This window comes from Mauremys mutica, chromosome 10 (genome assembly GCF_020497125.1).
Source record: "Mauremys mutica isolate MM-2020 ecotype Southern chromosome 10, ASM2049712v1, whole genome shotgun sequence".
Lineage (NCBI taxonomy): Eukaryota > Metazoa > Chordata > Testudines > Geoemydidae > Mauremys > Mauremys mutica.
In genome coordinates this window covers 80,250,375-80,273,370 of record NC_059081.1, presented here as the reverse complement: position 1 = coordinate 80,273,370, position 22,996 = coordinate 80,250,375, and the positions used below count along the sequence as shown (strand labels likewise).

At 46.2% G+C, this 22,996-nt stretch overlaps 1 long non-coding RNA gene across 1 annotated transcript in view; it reads right to left on the bottom strand.

The window, feature by feature from the left end:
• LOC123378828 overlaps positions 1 to 19,476 on the bottom strand; it is a 91,415-nt gene extending 71,939 nt beyond the window's left edge. The window contains exons 1-2 of the long non-coding RNA XR_006582751.1: positions 19,421 to 19,476; positions 6,829 to 6,934 (exon numbers count right to left, since the gene is read on the bottom strand). This is a non-coding gene — a long non-coding RNA (uncharacterized LOC123378828). The remainder of the gene's footprint in view (positions 1 to 6,828; positions 6,935 to 19,420) is intronic.
• Between the last annotated feature and the right edge of the window lie 3,520 nt (positions 19,477 to 22,996).

The window sequence follows — 22,996 nt, the reverse complement described above, 5'->3', positions numbered from 1 at the left end:
GACAGCTACCATTTTCCCCTCCCAACTCCCTGCACAGAGGCCCCATACAAAATAATGCAAATGTTAGCACACAACACTGAGTCCTGCACCCCACACAAACACTCCTTCCCTTGATGCAGAGATTTGGGAAGGAGGGTGCTGCTCTGGAGGCTGGTGAACCACGCAGAGGTACAGGGCTCGTGCTGGTATCAGGGGATGCCAAGAGGAAGGAAGAGATGTGAACAGATCACGTAGTGTTCTTGGCACACAAAATAACTATTTCATACAACGGTAAGTGACCATATACTTGTCTAATCAAGGTAAATGCTTGGCCTTCCTGCCCCCACTGAAAATCTTGGGCGGCACTTCTGGGAGAATTCCAGGAAGGACTGCCTGTTTTCTGACACGCCCGGTCGTACAAGTTAATCGCATAACCCAGACAAACTGTTGAGTCTAGACAGTGATGGTCGTTCCCCTCTGAAGTCAGAGCTGCACCGCAGGGCTCTGTGCTGAAATCGTGTCGATCTAGGAGTTGAGAGTTCCAGTGTAAGGAAATCAAGAGCTGCAAAGTAAAGCCTAAGAGCAGGTAGAGATTTCTGCATAAAATTAAATGCTCTGCTGAGTAATTCACAAGCTGTTAGCCCTGAATGAGAGCCGGGTGTTGCTTTGGGCATCGTTCGGGGCAAAGCCATTCTGCAGTTCTCATACTCTCGTAAGATTTAGAGCAGAAAATGTGCACACTGGGCTAATAATGAAAGCCGTGAGCTTTCAAGAATTACATTCTGCACTCACGAGGCTCTGGGAAGAGAGCAAGGTAGAATGAGATGCGGCAGAGCTATGCTAATTCTGACCTCATGATTAAATTCATGGATACAGCAGATTTAAAGAGGATTGCAGAAAGAGAACGGATTTTAGAATGAGGATTAGAGCTTCTTTCTGGAATGGTGCTATAATCCAAAAAGAGCTGTTAAAAAAACCTCTCGTCTATACCCGGTGCTTAGTTCTTTTCACACCACCCCTTGATATGGGTTGTTGGCTTTTTGCAGAGGGAGCAAGTGGAGAAAAAAAATCAGAATTAAATACCTTGCTCCTCTATAGAACTGTTTTTAGGACATGACAAACTGAAATAGTCAAGCTTAATAAAAAAAGTCATTTCAGCATTGCACAGTCATGACTCCAACATTAAGGCTATAAATCATTTTTCAAGATAAGCTCCCCACCCTTTAAAAAAAAGACAGACAATTCTCATGCATAGTTTGCATCCAGAAGAGAAACTTGAGGCTCATCTTATACACAGACTTAGAATTTGTAATAACGTTGACAATCGGATCTAAAACTGTTTTTGCTTAACTCCACATGGAGAGGTTATGGGTGTTTAAGGGATTTAGGATCTCTGGAGTGCTTATGAACTCCATCTATGAGCCAAAACGCTATTTTTAGAGCACAATCTGCACCGGAGTTTGTATGCCAAAGTCTGCAGAGAAATTGGGCACCTGAGATATCTGCGGAGGAGAATTTAGTTGCAACATTGCAATTCAAAGTTGGTATGCAGAGAAGCTTATTGGGATGTGGAGAACTTTAACAAATAGCCTTAGTCTATTGGCCAGAAATCCCCATCCAGCTATCCACGTTGTCAGCATGAGCTGCAGGCCCCAGTAGCCCTCCTATATTCTGCCCCCCAACTCCCACAGTCACCACAAACAAGCCAGACTGGTCCTGTCTTTTTAATCTTCTCACCTTCCATGAGCTGCAGACACAGCATCTTGACCGTCATTCTATGAACAGTCGTGAGATTCAGCCCTCCCATTGTGCTACAGAGACACTCATCTCACCTTCCAAATAGGCTTGCTGCACAAGGGAAATGATGATCCAGTGGTTAAGGCAGTAAGCTGGGACTCAGGAGACCGGGGCTCAATTCCTTGCTGTGCCACAAACGTCTTGTGACACCTTGGACAAGCCACCTAGTTTGTGTGTCTCAGTTCCTGTTAGTATGCATTAACTCTGTCACTGAAGCACCTAGCAGCCCCAAGTCCCCAGTGTGCTAGGGGTGGTACGAACACAGAACAAAGACAGTCCCTGCCCCAAGAAGTCCAAGTGTAAAACAAGAGAGAGCTGCATACAGAGACAGGGAAATACAATGAGACAGCACAGGTCAGCGTGACAGGCTGTGGTCACTTCCCTTGCTCACAGGGTGTTAACAGGAAGTTACACTGAAGATGGTGAGGTACTCACATACTGTGCTGATGGGGACCATGTGTCTACCCAAAGTAGACAGATGCCCACAATGAACTGGAGAACCCAGGCTACCCCGGCCACTCTTACATACAGGTTAGGAACCCTGCTGCATTTACCTTAAACTCCCAGTCTGGCTACAGAAGCCTGGTCTCCATATACAGGCCGAGCCCTTAATTTAATTATTGGAGATATACCAATCTCCTAGAACTGGAAGGGACCTTGAAAGGTCATCAAGTCCAGCCCCCTGCCTTCACTAGCAGGACCAATTTTTGCCTCAGATCCCTAGGTGGCCCCCTCAAGGATTGAACTCACAACCCTGGGTTTAGCAGGCCAATGCTCAAACCACTGAGCTATCCCTCCCCCCATGTTGATAGCCCACATGCAGAGACTAAAATAGCATCCAACTCTAACCTCCTGTCATCGACCCCAGCAGTTCAGAGATGCCAGCTCCTCCCCCTGGCTGTCATCCTCTCACTCCACTACATACAGCAGATATGCAGCTGTATCTCCTTCCCCCAGTCCAGCCGGCACCAGTGCAGCTGCTAAGCGTGCTAGACAGCCAGCCAGAAAAACCTGAGGGTCATCTCACCCAACTCCTGGGGCTGCTTCTTCCATGCCTGGCTGCCACTCGTTAACTACCCTTCTCCCACCCCCCCAAAAGCCACACATTGCTCAAGCAGTGCACGTCACTATTCTCCCATTCAATCTCCATCTACCACTTATATGCCACTCCCGTCCCCTACCACAAGTGAACGTGGCTCCCAAAGAAGAGCAGTGATGGGAAATTCAGGAGTAGGGTGGAAATGTGATGCATCTGGGAACAAAGGATTATTTGTAATACATTCTGAGGGGCGAGGGTGTGAAAAGTTTGTCTATTTAATTATCACTTCAGTTTGAAAAAGACACTGCCTCCCTTGGGCCAAACAAAATAAAATGACATGTTCCTACATGGCTACAGTCATCTACAGCCAGCCCCTTCTGTAAGGTCAGTGGAAGATTAGCTATTCCCAGCCCCTGTAAGAAAAGGCGGTTATTTAGTTATTTCTGCAGTAGCCAAGCGAGAGCTGGAAAGGTGTTCTATTACTGTCAGCTTATCCACAGGGTCAAAAATAAATTCTCCCCCCCCTTGCTGGATAGAGTCACTAGAGAAAATGAAATTGGAATGGAAAGCTGGGGAGGCAGAGACATTCATTCAGACCAAGGCTGTCTGTCAAGGAAGGTCTGTTCCTATTAAGTGTTGCTCAGCTCCCTGTGGACCACTCAGAAAAGTGACTAGGCTTATCTGCAGATAGCAAGAGCATTTAGAGTACAGGCAGACAGCAGGTCTTGGGTTGCATATAAAGGTTTGCAAAGGTAAAAACATGCATAGAATTGATAGTTCTCTTACACCCCAGACAATCGTTCACAGCCAAACTAATCGCAGTTGCATGATGGATCAATCCTCAGAAACTGTTCTCTAGCAACCTCAGTAACAAAAGAGGTTATATGTGTGGCTTTGGATGAGTAAAAAACCACATGTAATTACACTGAAGAAAGACTAGCAATTTCTTTTCAATCCTCTATGGAGTTTAATCAGACATTCGGTAAACAAAGGAATCAGCCATAACAGTTCCAAACTAACTCCAGTATCATTCTGATGTTATTATTCCTGACATTGACGGGGTACATGTCACGCTCAGGACAGGATGTGGAGCTAAAGTTTCTAAACACCATTCATGATTGCTTCTTGGAGCAGCTAGTCCTGGAACCCACAAGAGGAGAGGCAATTCTTGATTTAGTCCTAAGTGGAGCACAAGAACTGGTCCAAGAGGTGAATATAGCTCAACCGCTCGGTAACGGTGACCATAATATAACAAAAATTTTACAACCTTTTGGGGGGAAATACGAAAGAAGCCCATCACAGTAGCATTTAACGTGAAAAGGGGGAACTACACAAATATGAGGAAGCTAGTTACATGGAATTTAAAAACAGTCACAAGAGAAAAATGCCTGCAAGCTGCATGGAAACTTAAAAACACCATAATAGAGGTTTAAATTAAATGTACACCTCAATTAAAAAAAATAGTAAGAGGACCCCAAAAAATGCCACCAGAGTCAACGAGGCAGTCAGAGGCAAAAAAATTGCCTCTCTTGAAAATTGGGTGTCAAATCCTACTGAGGAAAATAGAAAGGAACACTTGCCAGAGTTATGCAAGTATATATAATTTGGCAGGCCAAAAAAGAATTAGAAGAGCAACCAGCAAAAGACAAAAAAACAGCAAAAAAAATTTTAAGTACATCAGAAGCAGGAAACCTGCCACACAACCAGTGGGGCCACTGGACAATCGAGGTGCTAAAGGAACATTCAAGGAACACAAGCTCATTGTGAAGAAGCTAAATAAATTCTTTGCACCGGCCTTCATTGCAGAGGATGTGAGGGAGATTCCCACACCTGAGCCATTCTTTAGATGAGAAACCTGAGGAACTGTCCCAGATTGAGGTACAAATAGAGGAAGGTTTTGAATAAATTGTTTAAATTTAACAATAATTCACCAGGACCACATGGCATTCTCCCAAGAATTCTGAAGAAACTCAAATATGAAATGGTAGAACAGCTAACTGTGGCATGTAACCTATTACTTAAATCAGCTTCTGTACCAGATTACTGGAGGATAGCTAATGTGACACCCATTTTTAAAAACAAGACTCCAGAGGCTATCCTGGCAATTAGACCAGTAGTCTAACTTCAGTACCAAGCAAATTGGATGCAACTATACTAAGGAACAGAATTATCAGACTCATACACAAACACAATTTGTACGGGAAGAGTCAACACAGCTCTTGTAAAGGGAAATCATGCCTCACCAATCTATTAGAATTCTTTGGGATGGGGTCAAACATGTGGACAAGGGTGATCCAGTAGATATAGTGTACTTGGACTTTCAGAAAGTTTTTGACAAGGCCTCTCACCAAAGGCTCTTAAGTAAGCTCTCATGGGATAAGAGGGAAGGTCCTAACTGGCTAAAGGACAGGAAATAGAAGGTAGGAATAAATGGTCAGTTTTCACAACGGAGAGAGGTAAAGAATGGTGTCCCCCAGGGATGTGTATTGAGACCAGAGCTGTTCCACGTATTCATAAATGATCTGGAAATCAAGGAAGCAAAAATGCTGCTTGTCCACAGCTGTAGCAGACTTTTAAAAGAGAAACTGAGGCAACCTTTTCCAATGCACCAATACGTGTTTTGGTGTGAACCCACCTGTAAAACTAATGTTCAAATAGGGTTTTTAAAAAAAATTTACTTCATTGCTTTCTATAGCATGTATCACCATAGCAAATACCTGCTTTGAATTACAAAAGTTGAAAGCCACAAGTCATGCACTACTCATAAGCAATGGGCTAAAAACCAGAACTAGCATAATTGTTACTGGCTAAACAGACCAGCAGTTAAGCAAGATAAAGAGCAACAAGGTATCGAGCAGGCCGTATCTATGTAGTTTCTAGTTCACTGCTGCGGTATGTTGAAGATTACGTGTGTACCCAAAGAAGGCCAGTAAAGCAGACATGTTGCTTGTTTACGATTGTAGCAGATTTGTAAAGGAGAAACTAATGTAACCTTTTCAAATGCATGAACTGTGCACTTGAGATTCAAAAATACAGTTTTCTTAGAAGTCTGCTGCCTTTCTGGAAGTTTTACCCTGAATTTCAAACTTGCACTCTCAAAAGAAAGCAAATGTGCACCAAGCTGAACTGGCTAAGTAAATATGTGAGAATGCAGGGACACGTGTGTTTTTACAGTGAATCACACTTACATTTTAATTGCAATGTTATGGAAAGCTGCCTGAAAGAAAGTCTATGGAGGCAATAGCCTAGGGAGAGCTTTTCCTGCAAGGCACTAAAGTTTTCTTGCACAACTCTTACATGCTTATTATATTATGAGTTGCAGCTGAAGACTGGAAAAGCAAACAGCTATTGAAGCATCAATTCTGCAGCATTTGATTAAAGTTACTCTTGCAAGGTGGAAGAAAAAAAGCTAATTTGTGTTTCAGTTAATACCAAGCATAGCCATTGTTTGGAATGGCCACAGGTACGTGCTAGTAACTAGAATGCCTTAAGGCTTGGAATCGCTGATTTGCTGTTTATTGCAAACAGCAATTAAATTCTGTGAAAAGAGCTCTGGAGCACATGGCATCTCATCCCTCTATGGCTGGGTGGAGAAAGTGAAGCCTATGGACAAAGCCATGTTGCAGTTCAGTTCCTCCAGGTTAGCGTGTAATTGCATTAGAAAGCGAGATGCACATGAGCTGTTTGCAATTGAGAAAAATGTAGATGAACCCCAGAAGAACAGTAAAATTAATTTATGAGTAGCCTGGATCAGAAAGCAGAAGTCTAGTAGAATTTTTCATAGAACTGCATCGTAGTCTCATTCCTTGATTTTGAGTGCTTCGTATAGCAGTACCACTCCACCTTTGAGTAAGAGTATATAGGACACAGACTATCACTGTGATATTACTTTAACGTCTTAAACACATCCACTCATCCTTCAGATAGCAGTTAGGGGAAGTTAAGCTAGACAACAAGCATTGCTTTCACTGTTCATTTAGGAAGGCAGCAGCCTCAGTGTTCAGTCCACTTACCCAGCCCAGAAAGTGTCAGGACTTGAGCGTGACTCCATCTCCTCCAGGGTGTTGGAGATGTTCTCTTGACTAACTTAAGCCTTGCACCTTCCATGGATCAAAGAACCTACATCTGAAGAGAGAAAAGCCTGTATCAAGATTTATGGTAAACTGATCCTGATGTCTCAGGCTTTAAGAGATGTTCCATTTTAAGGGAATCAAGTGTAAGAAAGCTTGATGCCACTCAAAGTGAAGAGCCGGTTCCAGCACACTGTTCCATCTCTTGTTTTTAGGAGCACTTGAAGGCTTTTGGAAGGGCCAGTCTGTTAGCCGGCCCAATAAACTCCTCAAGGACCCTGCCAGCCATTAGTCCACCGTGCATGTCATACCTGGCATGCGTCAGTTCCCAACCCCCCAGAAGAACGTTCTCCTGCAGCATCCGGCTCCTATCACTGGACACTCAGAAATTACCAAGTCCACTGTCTCCAACGAGACACTGTACACACCAGTCTGTGGGCTCAGCTGCGGAGTCACACTTCAATATATTGCACAGTGATGAACTTATTCTGGGTTTTACTATTAGTTTATTAATAAAGAACAGAGAATCAAGTGATACTAAGGAAGCCAAACAGAAACAGAAAATGATTACAATTAATAACAAAATCATAACACATTGTCTAGTGACTAAAATTTGTTAACAGGCTATACCCTTGTCTAAGGCAATTTCTCACCAAAAGCCTCCTCTCAGCATCACAAGGCCAACTGGGCCAAGATCCAGTTTTCATGGATACAGATAACTGCTGCTCTTTTTGCTCCCTCAGTGACAGATAACCTCTTCCTATAGCTTCTAGTCAACCTTGGAAATGTCCCCACTGAAGTACAGCCCCAGACAAATACCTCTCCCCTGCTGTTTGTTCGTCAGGTGCAGATGCCATGGTGTCCTTCTAATCCTTCCATTAACTTGCTTTCCCAGTTGACTTAATATGGAAATGAAATTCCCATTATGTCTGGCTAATGCTGCTCCATTTACAGTCCAGACCTAGGCAGACAGGCCCATCAACATCCCATTGTCTGGGAAACCTTTGTGCCTGGTTTTCAGTATAAACATATATCACACAGCCATCATGACAACCAGCATGATAGAAATTCTCATTGGATACCTTACATGACATTCTGTGTTAGGTGTAGTGAGTTGGTCAGTCGCTGTTATGACAGTGACCCCTTTGCCAGTAGACAATGAGGTGCTCTTAGGTCACCATACGGTACCTTTACTATCTTGCAAGGGGTTTTTTGAGCAGAGACTTATGGTCCTTCTGAACGCACAGAGGAATTCCCAGCGGAACTGTCCGAAGTACTCTGAAAAAACTCACCAATTCAGTCACCACAACTGTAACATGATATTAAAAGCAAATGAAAAGCCTCCTAAGCTTATGTACCTGGCAAAATTTAAGAATTAAATACACCCTTGTACACTAGCACCAAGCTCCCACAAATGTCTGTCTGCATCAGCAAGGTACAAGCAGATATGAGGCTGGATCCATCCTAAGAACACAGTTGACACCATAGCACTGTCTGCTAAGTGACATCTTCAGATGCTCTAGAGTTACCACTAGAAACCTCGGCAGAGTGTTAGAGCCCTCTTTCTCAGTTACTGTCTGTGCCAAATACCTAGAAGAGTGACATACTTCTCACTCTTATTTAATCTGAGTCCCGGCATGCTAGTAATTTACACACTACATTAGTGTAGCATAATCCCATAGTTAATGGCAATGTAAGGCTTGAACACTGTCTCCGTCTTTGGATGCAAATCTCCTAAGCCACGTGGAGCAGGGAGGAGGCCTCCTCCACAACTACGTAAGCTCCAGCTAACAGAGCTGCCCAGCATTTTTCCAGAAGAAAACTTCATATTAGAGTTGGTCAAAAATGATAATAGAAGAGAACTAGAGGATCTTTGCTGGATGTACTATGGGAATGCGGCTTTTGTTGAGAAATTTGGGGTGAGGGATTGCCTAGACTAGGGGATAAGGAAGTATAGATATACTAGATAGAGGCATTCTAGGAGCTGGGCATGCTGATCCTGCTAACACTTATCCCTAGAGGTACTATGAGCAGATACCAAGTGTGAAAAATCAGGACACTTTCAGGGGAGTGGGGCAGGGGGTGGATTATATAAGACAAAGCTCCTAAATTCGGGATGGTCCCAATACTATCCGGAGGTCTGGTCACCCTATGAGAGTCATGCTAGGCACATGACTATCAAAGACTGTTCTTGTGTGCCAAACTGTACGCATGTGTAAGTATTTGCAGGATTGGGACCTGCTTTTTCTCATGCAGCACCCAGAAAAGTTTTCCCTCTGGTTCACACCGCTGCTGGCTTCTAAGCCATGCAAAGCAGCAGAGTGCATGCGTGCGCACACCCCTTTTTGACATGGCTTGCTCCAAGTGAACATGCTGAGAGGCTTGTCCCACTTTTAGCCTCCAGACCTTACTGCATGTGATTACAAGTCCCTAAAGATAAAGGCTTCATATTGGAGCACTGCAGTCACTGACAGGACAGTTGAGCAAAACTCTCATATACTCCTGGAGTCATAATAGCCTGAGAAAAGCAGCTTTGATAAAATAGCAGTACTGAATTTTCTAGCACAGAAATAAAATAAGTGAAGGGTCTGGAGTACATACCCACCGAATGCACAGAAAGCCTGGAGAGATGCGCTTGGGAGTTACCGGATTAAACCTCTGGCATTTCCCTTGGCTTCAAAATATTTGTGCCTTGAAAAGTGGCAGCTAGTTTTATAGGAAAAGGGGAAGAGTCAATGGAGAGAACACCACCAAATATGAGCCCCAGGAGGATACAGGATGGGTTGCAGAGGATTGCAAAGGCGAATACGAAATGAGAGGACTTGTAGCAAGAGGGAACAGGGGATAGACTGGAGAATCGCACTGTCACCAGGAAAAGGCAGGTCTACATGATTGGAGACTCCTTATTGAGAAGAACAGGCAGGTCTGTAACTAGAGCTGATCCGGAGAACAGAAGGGTGTGCTCTCTGACGGGTGCTAAGATACGGGATGTGGACCTGAGGCTGCAGAGTATCCTAATAGGAGTGGGAAAGAATCCACTGATTGTCCTTCATGTGGGAAACAAATTATACGTTCCAGCGAGAATCCAGCTGTATCAAGGGAGACTATGCCAGGCTGGGGAAAATGCTTAAGGAAATTGAGGTTCAGGTGATCTTCAGTGGGATTCTGCCTGTTCTTAGGGAAGGGCAACAAAGGTGTGACAAGATTATGACGATCAACAGATGGCTCAGGCAGTGGTGCTATAAAGAGGACTTTGGGATGCATGGCCACTGGAAGGCATTCATGGACAGAGGACTGTTCTCTTGGGGTGGACTTCACCTGAGTAAGGAGCGAAATAAACTTCTAGGATGGAGGCTGGCAGAACTGATTAAGAGAGCTTCAAACTAGGAATTTGGGGGAGATGGCTGGGAGATGTCCAGGTAATCTCTACGCTGGATTTTAACATTGAGAAGGAAGAAAACAAAGTAAGAAAGGATACAGCCGTGGGTAGGACAAGGGACATAAAGGCGGAAGGGTAGTGTAGATACCAGTCTAATAGGTGATACTGGTGGTAGAATGTCTGTGCCTAATCGGGTAAAGAATGTGAGCGAAGCCAAACAGCAAAAACTAAGATGTTTGTATGCTAATGTGAGAAGCCTAGGTAACAAAATGAAGGAACTAGAGCTACCGGTGCAGGAAGTGAAACCGGATATTATAGGGATAACAGAAACATGGCGGAATAGTAGTCATGACTGGAGTACAGGTATTGAAGGGTATGTGCTGTTTAGGAAAGACAGAAATAAAGGCAAAGGTGGTGGAGTAGCATTGTATATCAATGATGAGGTAAACTGTAAAGAAATTAGAAGGGATGGAATGGATAAGACAGAGTCTGTCTGGGCAAAAAATCACATTGGGAAAGAAAGCTACTAGAGCCTCCCCTGAGACAGTGCTTGGGGTGTGCTACAGACCGCCGGGATCTGATCTGGGTGTGGATAGAGACCTCTTCAATGTTTTTAATGAAGTAAACACTAATGGGAATTGTGTGATCATGGGAGACTTTAAACTTCCCAGATATAGTCTGGAGGACAAGTGCTAGTAATAATAATAGGGCTCAGATTTTCCTGGATGTGATGGCTGATGGATACCTTCACCAAGTAGTTGCTGAACCAACAAGAGGAGATGCCATTTTAGATTTGGTTTTGGTGAGTAGTGAGGACCTCATAGAAGAAATGGTTGTAGGGGACAACCTTGGTTCAAGCGATCATGAGCTAATTTAGTTCAAACTAAATGGAAGGATAAACAAAAATAGATCTGTGACTAGGGTTTTTGATTTCAAAAGGGCTAACTTAAAAAAAATTAAGGAAATTAGTTAGGAATGTGGATTGGACTGAAGAACTTGGGGATCTAAAGGCGGAAGAGGCCTGGAATTACTTCAAGTCAAAGTTGCAGAAACTATCAGAAGCCTGCATCCCAAGAAAGGGGAAAAAATTCATAGGCAGGAGTTGTGGACCAAACTGGATGAGCAAGCATCTCAGAGAGATGATTAAGAAAAAGCAGAAAGCCTACAGGGAGTGGAAGATAGGAGGGATCAGCAAGGAAAGCTACCCTATTGAGGTCAGATCATGTAGGGATAAAGTGAGAAAGGCCAAAAGCCATGTAGAGTTGGACTTGCAAAGGGAATTAAAACCAATTGTTAAAGGTTCTATAGCCATATAAATAAGAAGAAAACAAAGAAAGAAGTAGTGGGACCGCTAAACCCTGAGGATGGAGTGGAGGTTAAGGATAATCTATAGAAGCAGCAAAGAATCCTGTGGCACCTTATAGACTAACAGACGTTTTGCAGCATGAGCTTTCGTGGGTGAATATCCACTTCTTCAGATGCAAGTACCCACTGCTTCTACAGAACCAGCCTAACACGGCTACCCCTCTGATACTTGACACCATGAAGGATAATCTAGGCATGGCCCAAAATCTAAACAAATACTTTGCCTCAGTCTTTAATGAGGAGCTTAGGGATAACAAATGGGAATGAGGATATGGAGGTAGATATTACCACATCCGAGGTAGACGCCAAACTCGAACAGCTTAATGGGACTAAATTGGGAGGCCCAGATAATCTTCATCCAAGAATATTAAAGGAACTGGCACATGAAATTGCAAGTCCATTAGCAAAAATGTGTAATGAATCTGTAATCTCAGGGGTTGTATCATATGACTGGAGAATTGCTAACATACTTTCTATTTTTAAGAAGGGGGCGGGGCGGAAAGTGATCCAGGTAACTACAGGCTTCTTAGTTTGACATCTGTAGTATGCAAGGTCTTGGAAAAAGATTTTGAAGGGGAAAATAGTTAAGGACATTGAGGTCAATGGTAATTGGGACAAAATACAATATGGTTTTACAAAAGGTAGATCGTGCCAAACCAACCTGAGCTCCTTCTTTGAGAAGGTAACAGATTTTTTAGACAAAGGAAACAGTGGAACTAATTTACCTCGATTTCAGTAAGACATTTGATATGGTTCCACATGGGGAATTATTAGCTAAATTGGAAAAGATGGGGATCAATATGAAAACTGAAAGGTGGATAAGGAACTGGTTAAAGGGAAGACTACAATTGGTCATACTGAGAGGTGAACTGTCAGGCTGGAGGGAGGTTACAAGACAAAACCAAAAAAGCTAATATACAGGACTGGGTAGGAAATGTTTTTCCCATCCTGCAAGAATTATCCAAAAACATTCCTACCCCAAATTATACAAAAAAGTCAAAATCTCTAAAACATTCATGAACAAGAAAAAAAATCAAAACTTTTTTGGACTGGATCAGTCAAAATGTTCTGTCCTGCTGATTCCCTCCCCCCCCCCACTTAGTTTACTAACCAAAACATTAAAATTGGATTTGAATGAAAAGCCAAATGATTTTTTTTCCATTTAGGAAAAGTCAGAATGGGATATTTTAACAGCTTGAATTTTTTTTTAAACCAAACAGGAAGTTTGTCAAAACAGGCCTGTACCCAAGAACAGTTTCAGTTTTGACAAAACTGATTAGTTGAAAGATTTCCAAACAGCACTAACAAAAGCTATGTATGGGCATTATACATAGCTCAACAGAATGAATTCATTGTCATAAGATACATACTGAAAGCAATACACAGTCCCCAATATACAAGTGACACCCCAGCTCCACTACCACTCTGCTCCCCCAGCCCTTAGAGAGCTCCAGGACACGCAGATTGTATGGTGGGTTAATGATGTGGACAATGGAGTGGGATTGCACTTGGTGTATGCATACAGAATGTGCCCCATAATATCTGCACACACTCAACTCCTATGGCAGTAATTGGAAATTGCATGCAGGAAACGAGCCCTGCATGCCTGCAGTAGGCTCAATAAAAACATTCCCACTACATGCAGCGGGGTGCAGTTTTCATGAAAAAATTAAAGCCTCCTTAGACATTAATTAATATGCAAATGTGTCAGTTTTGGGAGTAAAAATGGGGAGGGGGCTGAAGTGTGCTTTCCCATATCAAATCTCATGGTGATGCACTCTTCCTACATGTCATCTAAATATGGCAAACACTCAATTGGACTACTAGTACATTAAAAATAGAATATCTTTGAAAGGGCACAGCTCCTCTGAAGATTATGTTGAAGATTAAAAACCCTGCTCTTGCTTGACATATCTGAACGGCTAGTCAGATCGTGACTCTTCCTTTGTACCAGTGAAAGTCCGAGTCCCCCTTTTCTCCTCTTTACGGCTTCATTAACATTCTACTAGTTCTCCCAGGAGCCAGTGTTAATGATTTAGAACTGTTATGGGCTCTCTTACATGTTACTCATTAGTACGAGTTTAGACCCAAAGCCCCTCACTGTTATGCTCAGTGGCTTATTCACCCAGGTGAACATTCCTGCCGCAGTCTATGGGACAATAAATTACTAGTGCTGCTAAGCATTCCTGGAGCCCACTCAGTCACTTGGATCACTGACCCTGCCAGCAATGAGACAACCCTTCCCCCAAAACACTTGTCTTTCTAAGAATCACTGCCTTGACAGGTTTCCCTTGTGACAGCTTTAGATATTCCAAGGCTCTAGGTTTTCCTAGTTGTCTCAGATATTTCAGTGATCTGACATGCCATAGTTCAAACCCTAGTACTCATAAAAACACAGCTGAGCTAGTGATGTTTTACAGAGCTCAGCAAGAGTAATGGGCTCCTGTTTAATGAATTCTCTTGCTAGTCCATTTCTGTAAGAAAGGTCAGTCTTTCACCTTCCTTCTGCCATCTCATTTCCCTAAACCTCCAGCCCTATGATCCAACTTTCCATCTCCAGCCCACTGCTTTCCATCTCTATGCTTTTGTGGTCTTCCCCATCATCCCATAGGACAGTAGTATCTCAGGGGGCATCCTTTCCCAGACAGACAAAATTCTCTCCAACTTGACAAACAGGTAGAAGGTTTTTTGGTGCTAATTAGGTTGGTGCAGTGATTTTCAACCTTTTTCATTTGCAGACCCCTAAAAATTTCAAATGGAGGTGCAGACCCCTTTGGAAATCATAGGCATAGTCTGTGGACCTCTATCGGTCAATGGACTGCAGGTTGAAGACACTAAGCCAGTGGCTTTTGGTTCAGTCACCACAGGGAACTGATTTCATATCACAGATCTTAACTCCTCTGTTTGACCTCAGAATAGTCCAACCTGGTCTCAATGTATCTCTGCAAATATCAGTATAACTGTCCATTCAACCTCTTATCAATTTCTTCTTATACAGATGTCGACCTCTTGGTCAGGATGCAAACAAACAATCTCAAAGATGCTCCAGAGAGCTTCTAGCACAAGGCAGCTGCCTTTGGCTACGGATTTCTCAGGAAAACACAGAAATCCAGAGTGTCAGCGCAGAAGTTATGATACAAGCCACCTGTGCTTCTGGACAAGCCCTGGAAGTGGTGAATGACTTCATCTGTCTAGGCAGCAAATTGTCATATGGGCACAGACAATCAGACAGCCTAAGAACAACTGGTTTAGCAGCCTCAGCTGTGAAGGGCCTGCATAGGGTGTAGAGCCAAAAAAAGGTGAAACTATATACAAGAACATGGATTTATCAAGCCTGTGTACTTCCAGTCCTCTTCTATGGAGCCAGAACATGGACACTGCTTGAACAAGACATCAGGAGACTGGAGGCATGTCATGTGCCTTGCCAGCTGCAATTACTGGTTTGACTTTTTCAGGATGGACCATTGATAACTGGCCTTGAGAGGACTGAAGTCATCCTTGGCCACCACCAGCTGGCCCTTTTCGGTCACGTTGCCCACCTAGGATACAGTCTCCGCACATCAAGCCCTGAAGGTTAGACTTGAGGTCAGGAGGGGATACTGCCAGCTCAGAGACTGGCAATGGTCATGCATTCACCTGCAATTAACCTAGTTGCATCTGATCACTAGTAACGCTGTGGAGCTCTTAGACACCTGGAATAAAGCCATGCAGTGTCGTCATGGACGCTCAGCACTACAGACCTACTCTGCCTACGTGTATTGTTGTTGGTCTTGACTGTCCATAGTTCTACTATCTTTCTGTTCTGTGTTTGTACCGTGCCTAGCACACTGAGATCCTCTTGTGAGACCGGGACTGCTAAAGGCTACAATGATATACATCTACCACCACATTATACTGTTAAAGTTGTCCATTTCCTATTCACATTTCAAAGCCCACCTATTGTTTTAGTTTTATTGCTCTCCAAAACATTTGCTGAATACGTGTGAGCTGGAAGATTCTGTGGCTGGCAAAACTGTTCCATAATCTTGTGTTAACAGCTCTGTGGGACTCATTCACAGCCCCTGATTCAGGCTCAGAGATAGCGCAGAGCTTGGGGTAGCATGGGGGAGGTTTTTAGTATGTAGTTGTTAAGGCAAACTGTTCCTGGGAATGCAGGATTTGAGCCAGACAACTCATTGACAAAGCCCAGTTTCTGGGCAAGTGGTGAAGAGAGCAACAAGGCTGAAACCACAATATTTCAGCGAATCCATCCAAAAACAACCCCAAAATTCTTAGTGACATAATTTATCCAATCTTCTAAGCTGCTGACCCTCCTCTGCCTCTTTCACTGTCTTGTTTTCTCTGTGTTATTTGTGGGTATGAAGAAAGCAAGCTTTAGGGCAGCTGTGAGCGAAAGTATTATGCAAGTCTGCAACAAATCAGTGCTACAATGCTAGGTGTGCATCATGACTATTTCATTGGGACAGCTGAGGAGAGAGAAGAGACAGCTACTGCTTTATCCTAGACTTCCCATGGACCTGCAGCCCAGTAAACTGGATTGGGGGGCCTACGTTAAGCAGTTCTGAGCAAAGGCTTACCCCCAGGTCCACACAGTGGATGCCACCATGGAGTCCTGATCCTGACTGGGACCTGTGGTCACTGCCACAGTTCAAGGTTAGCTGCCCCTTTGACCCTTCTCAGGGATGTCTACACAGCAAAAAAAGATGCATTCTTAACATGGGTTGGCTAACTCTGGTTAAAATAGCAGTGAAGATGTGGCAACCAGGTTTAGCAGCCTGAATTCAACCCCATGCTCCCCTATAGGCTTTAACTTCAACTGCTAAGCTAAGATGCCCTGTCCTCACCAGTATTTTAACCCAAGGCAAGACCGCATCTTTTTTTGGCACCTAAATGTACCCTCTTAGCCTCTCAGAGAGCAACCGCTCCAGGGGGCATCTGCATCCCTCAGTCCCTGCATCTATCCCCTACTGACGCTCAGAGCTCAGGTTTCTATCTAGTTCCAAGCTCTTTCTTTGCCTGTGCCTGGCACCTGGTCAAACTGGTTTACCAGCCCCACCAGAGGTAACGCAGCAGAGGGAACTCTGGGGTCTGCTGAGGACCTCTCATTGGGGATGCTATCCCTTTCCTGGCTGGAATTAACCCCTTGTGACCATGTAACAAACAGAACAGTAAGGCCAACAGATAAGAACATAATATTCATAAGATACTACAGACATCTTGCGTCACAGCAGGCGGTTAGCTAACACTACCAACCACCGCCACCCCAGTGGCACATGCGCTCCACTGTAGTAGTTTAGCATACGTTCATTAGAGTTTGCCAGAAGGGACAATCACATCTAGTCTGATCCCCTGCATTTCACCAGCCACTAGCACCACCCAGCCTCCTCCACACCAAGGCCGACTCCCAGAGCCAGGCTAGGAGACTAGATTGTTGTGTGCCACAGGCAGAAAACAGGAAGGACCCAAGGCACCTGCAATGGGAGGAAATTGATAAAGTGAGAGACACCCAGACAGTCCTGGCATGGGACTTCCTCATGAAGCAGTAGCCACATCTGCTGCCATGGCTATTCATAAACACAAGGGCAGGGGCCCATTCTGAACTCCTTACTAGTGCTGTTTGAAAGGTGGTAATTTGTTACATTGATCATGCTCTGAACTTATTTGATAGAAGCTGGAACTGGATGACACGGGATGGATCACTCTGCTCTGTTCACTCCTGAAGCAACTGGTACCAGCCACAGTCAGAAGACAGGCTACTGGACTAGATTCCTGGCCAAGTGTATTTCTTAACCAAGTCTTAATGAGAGATTGCCCTAGTGAGGGATGCAGAAGAGAGCCCCTACACAACTGCCTATCTCAGACAATACTGAGCTGCTAAAGAACTAGCTTCCAAGTTTCACAGGAGAGTTGACTCTTGCAGGGCTGGTTGGTTTTGAACATGGGTTTTAGGAATTTAGAGACCTATTACTGAATTCACACCCTCTTTGTTTTGTTCATTCCCTCTCCATATTTTATGGCTATTAACCCTAAAACCAAGAAAGGGAGTCTTAGATTCTGTGCCACCCTCTGACTTGTGTGACACTGAAAGAACCTGTTCAATACAGTGGCCTCGGGTGAGTGCACAAGTTCCTTTGATACCGGCTGCCTGGCCATTCCTTGATTTTGTCCTTCCCAAGATGGCTTCCCCACCTAGCAAGGCAACTCAGCCCCCCCAGCCAAACCAAGAGTCCCTCCCTTCTGGGGATGTTCAAGCACAGTCAAGCCTTCTCCCCACAGAACAGGAAGGTGGCAGATAATGCTTTTCCGCTTGGTGGCAGGGGTGTCTGCACACCCCTTGCCAAACATACAGGGGAATCTGTGCCCTTCCTTTACTACAGGATCTAGCTAAAGGACCTCCAGCAGAGAGCCCAGCTAGATAGGCTGACTCGCCTGCCTCCTCATCCTGCCTCTTGGCCTCTCCACACCCTTCTTCAGCTTCTCCCCAGAAAGCCTCCTGTAACAGAGCTCCCTCACTGCTAGGTGCCCATGCACGGTGCGGCACAGCACAGCTGCTCTCTCACTGGGTTAACACCCCCTGTCAACAATCACTGCAGCGGTTTTTCCTTCCAGTGACTCAGCCCCCCAGCCAGGGCCCCAAGGCCACCTTTGTCCAAACGGAAAGGCCCAAAAATGTCTTTAACAGAAACAAAAATCATTCCCCCTCTCAGGCTGTCTTCAGCTCCGCCTGTAATCCCCTTGCTAAGCTTGTATGCCTCCTTCTCTGGGGCCAGTGGGAACCTTGTCCTGCCTGCTACTGAATAGCTACCTCTGCTCCTTTACATGTGCTGCAGTTTTCCCTAGGCCACTTTCTACCCTGCTGCTCCACTTCTTCTAAGCCTGCCTCCCAGCTGGGCTTTATCACCGCTTGAGCATAGCCCTTATTACTGGGCAGGGGCAGCTCTAGGCACCAGCAAACCAAGCTGTTGCCTAGGGCGGCCAAATCTAGGGGGCGGCAGGCTGGGCCGGTGGACCTGCCGCAGTCATGCCTGCGGGAGGTCCACCGGAGCCGCGGACGAGCGGACCTGCCGCAGGCATGACTGCGGAGGGGGCGCTCGTCCCGCGGCTCGGCTGGACCTCCCGCAGGCATGACTGCGGCAGCTCAAGCGGAGCCGCCGGACCCGCGAACCGTCCGCAGCCGTGCCCGCGGGAGGTCCGCTCGTCCCGGGGCTCCGGTGGACCTGCCGCGGGAGCTCAACCGGAGCCGCGGGAAGAGGGGACCCGCCGCGGGACCGAGGAAGGGCGGCGCAGCACACCGCGCTGCTTGGGGCAGCCTATTTTCTAGAGCCGCCCCTGTTACTGGGGCCACCTGCTGCTCTTTGTGGAGAATGTGCCTGACTCTCCCCAGGTGAGGCTTATTTTACAATCAGGCTGGGTTAGGCCCAGGCTCTCCAGCCTCTGGGGCAAGCCAGCCCATTACACCCAGGATACTGCAACAATTTGTATAGTGGGGGTGCTGAGAGCCATTGAGTCAAACTGTAAACCTTGTATATAATGGAAACCACTTCAAGCCAGGGGGTGCAGCAGCACCCCTAGTTCCAGTACCTATAATTCCACCCCATCAGGAGTCCATTTCTCCCTCTCATTTTCCTAAGATTTCCTCAGGCAAACCTCTCAGGGGCTCTACTCCTGTCCCCTGCTCCACAGGGAGCCTTCCTGCCCCCCAGCCTACTGCTGTCTTTCCCCAGCACTCCCACAACTGAGTGGAAGGGTGCCCGTTTTCATTGTCCTGCCCCTCTCCCCAGCAGGCCTTACCTGGGATGAAGACCATGCACGGGTGAGCAGCTGAACTAAGCCAAAGCCTTCTTGAGGCCCCACTCACCCTGTGATGCCCCAGTACTGGCTTTTTATACTCAAGTCTAACTTCTTCCAGACAGCGCTTTCGGTAAGTGTGGATGGGGACTGACATAGACTCTTATTCCTGTTTTGTGCCCAAAAGCCCATATATAACCATCCCACACATCCCAGAAATACCCAAGAAATCTGAGCTAGGTACCAAGCACCAGTGTGTCTCAAGGTTACCCGGGTCCTGAAAGCAATTCTGAACATATTTTCTAAATGCTAATGAGTCTCTCTCACCAACAAAAGTTGACAATGGGCTGGTGGTGTTAGGGAGCTGACACCCAGCTAAGCACCAGCAAGACTCCCTCACCCTGGAGGCAGGGGGACAAGGTGATTCACAGCCGTAGGCGCCAACTCCATGGGTGCTCCAGGAAAAAAATTAGTGGGTGCTTAGCACCCAAAGCCAGCTCCCCTCCTGCCCCCCAGTACCTCCCGTCCGCTGGCAGCCCTGCTGATCAAGAACTCTCCCTCCCTCCGTGATCAGCTGTTCTGCAGCCTGCAGGAGATGCTGGGGAAGAGGGGGGATGGGGCATGCTTAGGGGAGGGGGCGAAACTGGGTGGGAAGAGGCAGGGCAGGTGTGGGGCCTTGAGAGGATGGGTGGGATGGAGCAGGGGCTTGAGAGAAGGGATGGGGTGGGGTGTGGCCTGGGGCAGAGTGGGGGCAGAAGAGGCAGGGTGGGAAGGGGTCGGGTGGGGGCAGGGCCTGAGGTGGAGTGGGGGGTTGAGTACCCCCGGGACCCGGAGGAAGCCGGCGCCTGTGCTCACAGCCCTGGATACCCTAAGAACTGTCACACATACTGCTGTGTAGGATGAATCTGCTTGGCCATTCCTGGATGCAATTCGAATACTAGACTGAGCTCTTTTCTTCCGACTAAAGCACTGAAAGCGCTTCTCTTTCCCTTAGCCATATTTATAGCCGAAGGAGGAAATGAGAAGCTGTAGTTACTGTCACCGCATATCATTCAGCTGAAGTGACCCAGCCCAAAGTCAGAGCTGAGCATTGTGCCTTGATGTGGCCGCTGCAGCCCTCTCCATGTCCTGTCGTTTTATTGCTCGCCACTTAGTGCAGTATGCCAGGGTGGAGGTTGCGTGACCTTGCATTCCTTACGCATTGACGAGGGGTTCCCTCTTCCTTTGAGAAGGATGCTCTCTAATGCAGTGGTCCCCAACGCGGTGCCCGCGGGCGCCATGGTGCCCACCGGGGAATTTATGTGCGCTCGCCTAGTGCCCAGCAGGGGAGAGAAGCCACTGCCCCGCGCCTGCTGTGGACAGAGTACTCGGGGCTGTGAGCGCCGGTGTTCTCTGTCCTCGCGGCTTCTCTCCAGCTTCTCTCTGGATTCATATATTATGTAATATTAAATATGGTGTTTTTTGTATTATTTAATGTACAAATACAAAATAAGCCTTGAAAAATTGTTGGCACCCGCCCAGACTCTTCTGAAAACATGAATGTGCTACTGGCCACAAAAAGGTTGGGGACCACTGCTCTAATGCAACCAGCAGCTAGGGATTCCGGGTGGAGGAAGGCTGCTTTTCCAGTAGTTGGGAGTTTTCCTTTCTCAGGCTGCCGCCATGAGCTCCCACTTACAAGAACCTTTATTTCTGTTAGGAAAATGAAAGAAGAAACAAGGGCAGGGTCTCCACAAGCACATATATAATGTGCCTGATCCACCTCACCCTTTGTTATTGGCGTTACACTGGTGAAATGCCATTTGCTTCAATAGCACTGCTCTTAATTTGCACTAGTGTAAATCAGGCACATCGGGCCTGTGTGTGTGTTTATCTTCTCTGCTGCCTTGGTGGCTGCCTTGCAGACAATAGGCCTACCCCAACGGTGAGCAGAATGACTACAGAGTAGATGTCCCAGGCCAGTCCTCTCTTGAAGGGGACAATTCTTGAACCTGGCTGTGGCCATGGAAGGCAGAAACAATGTAGTTCCATTGGATTTCGCAGGGGAGTGGCTGATTTGAAAGCCCCACACAGGGTGTTTGTAACTCAGCTCTCCCTTGTGTCCAGTTCCTAGGGTGCATGTCCATAAACAAACAGATTTGGGGGCAGCGTCAGGGTGAGTAAAAGGAGCCGCAGGGGTGAAGGGACCACTTCACCCTCAGGGCTTGGTAAAGTTGCTGTATTCCAAGCAGCGATGCATAGACATGTTCTTCTGTGGCTCTTTAAAAAAAAAAAGATTTAAAAATGCAATCTGTGAAGGGTTTGAGCCCTTTGAAGCATCCCCTGATGTGCTGGGCTGCCACTGAGTCAGCCTAGTCTGCCAGCCTGGGTCCCCTTTACCTGGCCTTGCTGGGTTAGGCTCACAAGCCTCTTCCAGCCAAGCACACAGGCAGGGCCACACCCACTGCACAGAGACAGGGATCCGCTCTGGAAAGATTCAGCCTCAGGGGCTTGTCCCAACACCCTGGTGCCCGCGCCCTTTAACGGGCACAAACCCAAAGGTTTTATGAAATTCGCCCCCTCCCTCAATGTGGAGGGAGATAGGCACAACTTCTTGCCCCCCTAGTTAAAACTTTCACAAACTGGGTTGTATTATAAACAAGAAGTTTGTTAACTACAAAAGGTGGATTTTAAGTGACTATAAGAGATGACAGACAGAACAAAGTAGATTACTGCCCAAATAAAGCAAAATACGCAAGCGAAGCTCAATATGCTTAAGAAACAGGTTACAAAATGTAAATTCTTACCCTAAATGTTATTTTAGGCGGGTTGCAAAGTTTCTGTGGTTCGGAGTTCCAGTGATATAGCTTTTCAGGCTGGACCCCTCTCTCGGTCTGGACTCCCCCGCTGCCTTCCCCTCAGGTGGCTTTAGCAGGCTTTCTTCTTGGGCAGACAGGCCAGGGAGAGGAGGAATCCTGTTTGCCTTCCTCCCCACCTTTAATTAGGATTTACATAAGGTGGGAATCCTTTGTTTCCCAAACTTGACCCCCCCCAGACAGATTTTTGCCCCAAATGGCCCGCTCAAGGGCTGAACTCCCAGCTCTGGGTTTAGCAGGCCAATGCTCAAACCACTGAGCTATTCCTTCCCCCAAGAAAACTGAAGCAGGAGACTCGGAGTTCTATCCCTGCTACTGCTGCAAACACACCCCTCAGGCTTGCCAAGAATCTCCATTAGCAATGTAGGGTCTGATGCAGTCCCGGTCCATCTAAGAGAAGGCAGTGATAACACCACCTAGTTCTTTACAACAAGTGCTAAAGAGAGACATCCCACCCTCCTGCCCACCTGTTCAGAGACCAAGGTGCTGCTGGTTATAGATGAGAATAAGTAAAATGCTGAGGGAGTCTTTTGTTTCCCTCTTTTTATTCCCTACTTTCCCTCCTCCTATCTGACTCTTTCTGTCCATCTACCTTGCTCCCTAGGGTGGCTTCAAAGTTTAGTTTCCAGCATAATAGGTTGGTGAAGGTGCTTCCCCACCCCCGCCCCGGACGTAGGCCAGTAAAAGCCCCAGTGTAGGTGCAGTGATGCTGGCATGATGGCAC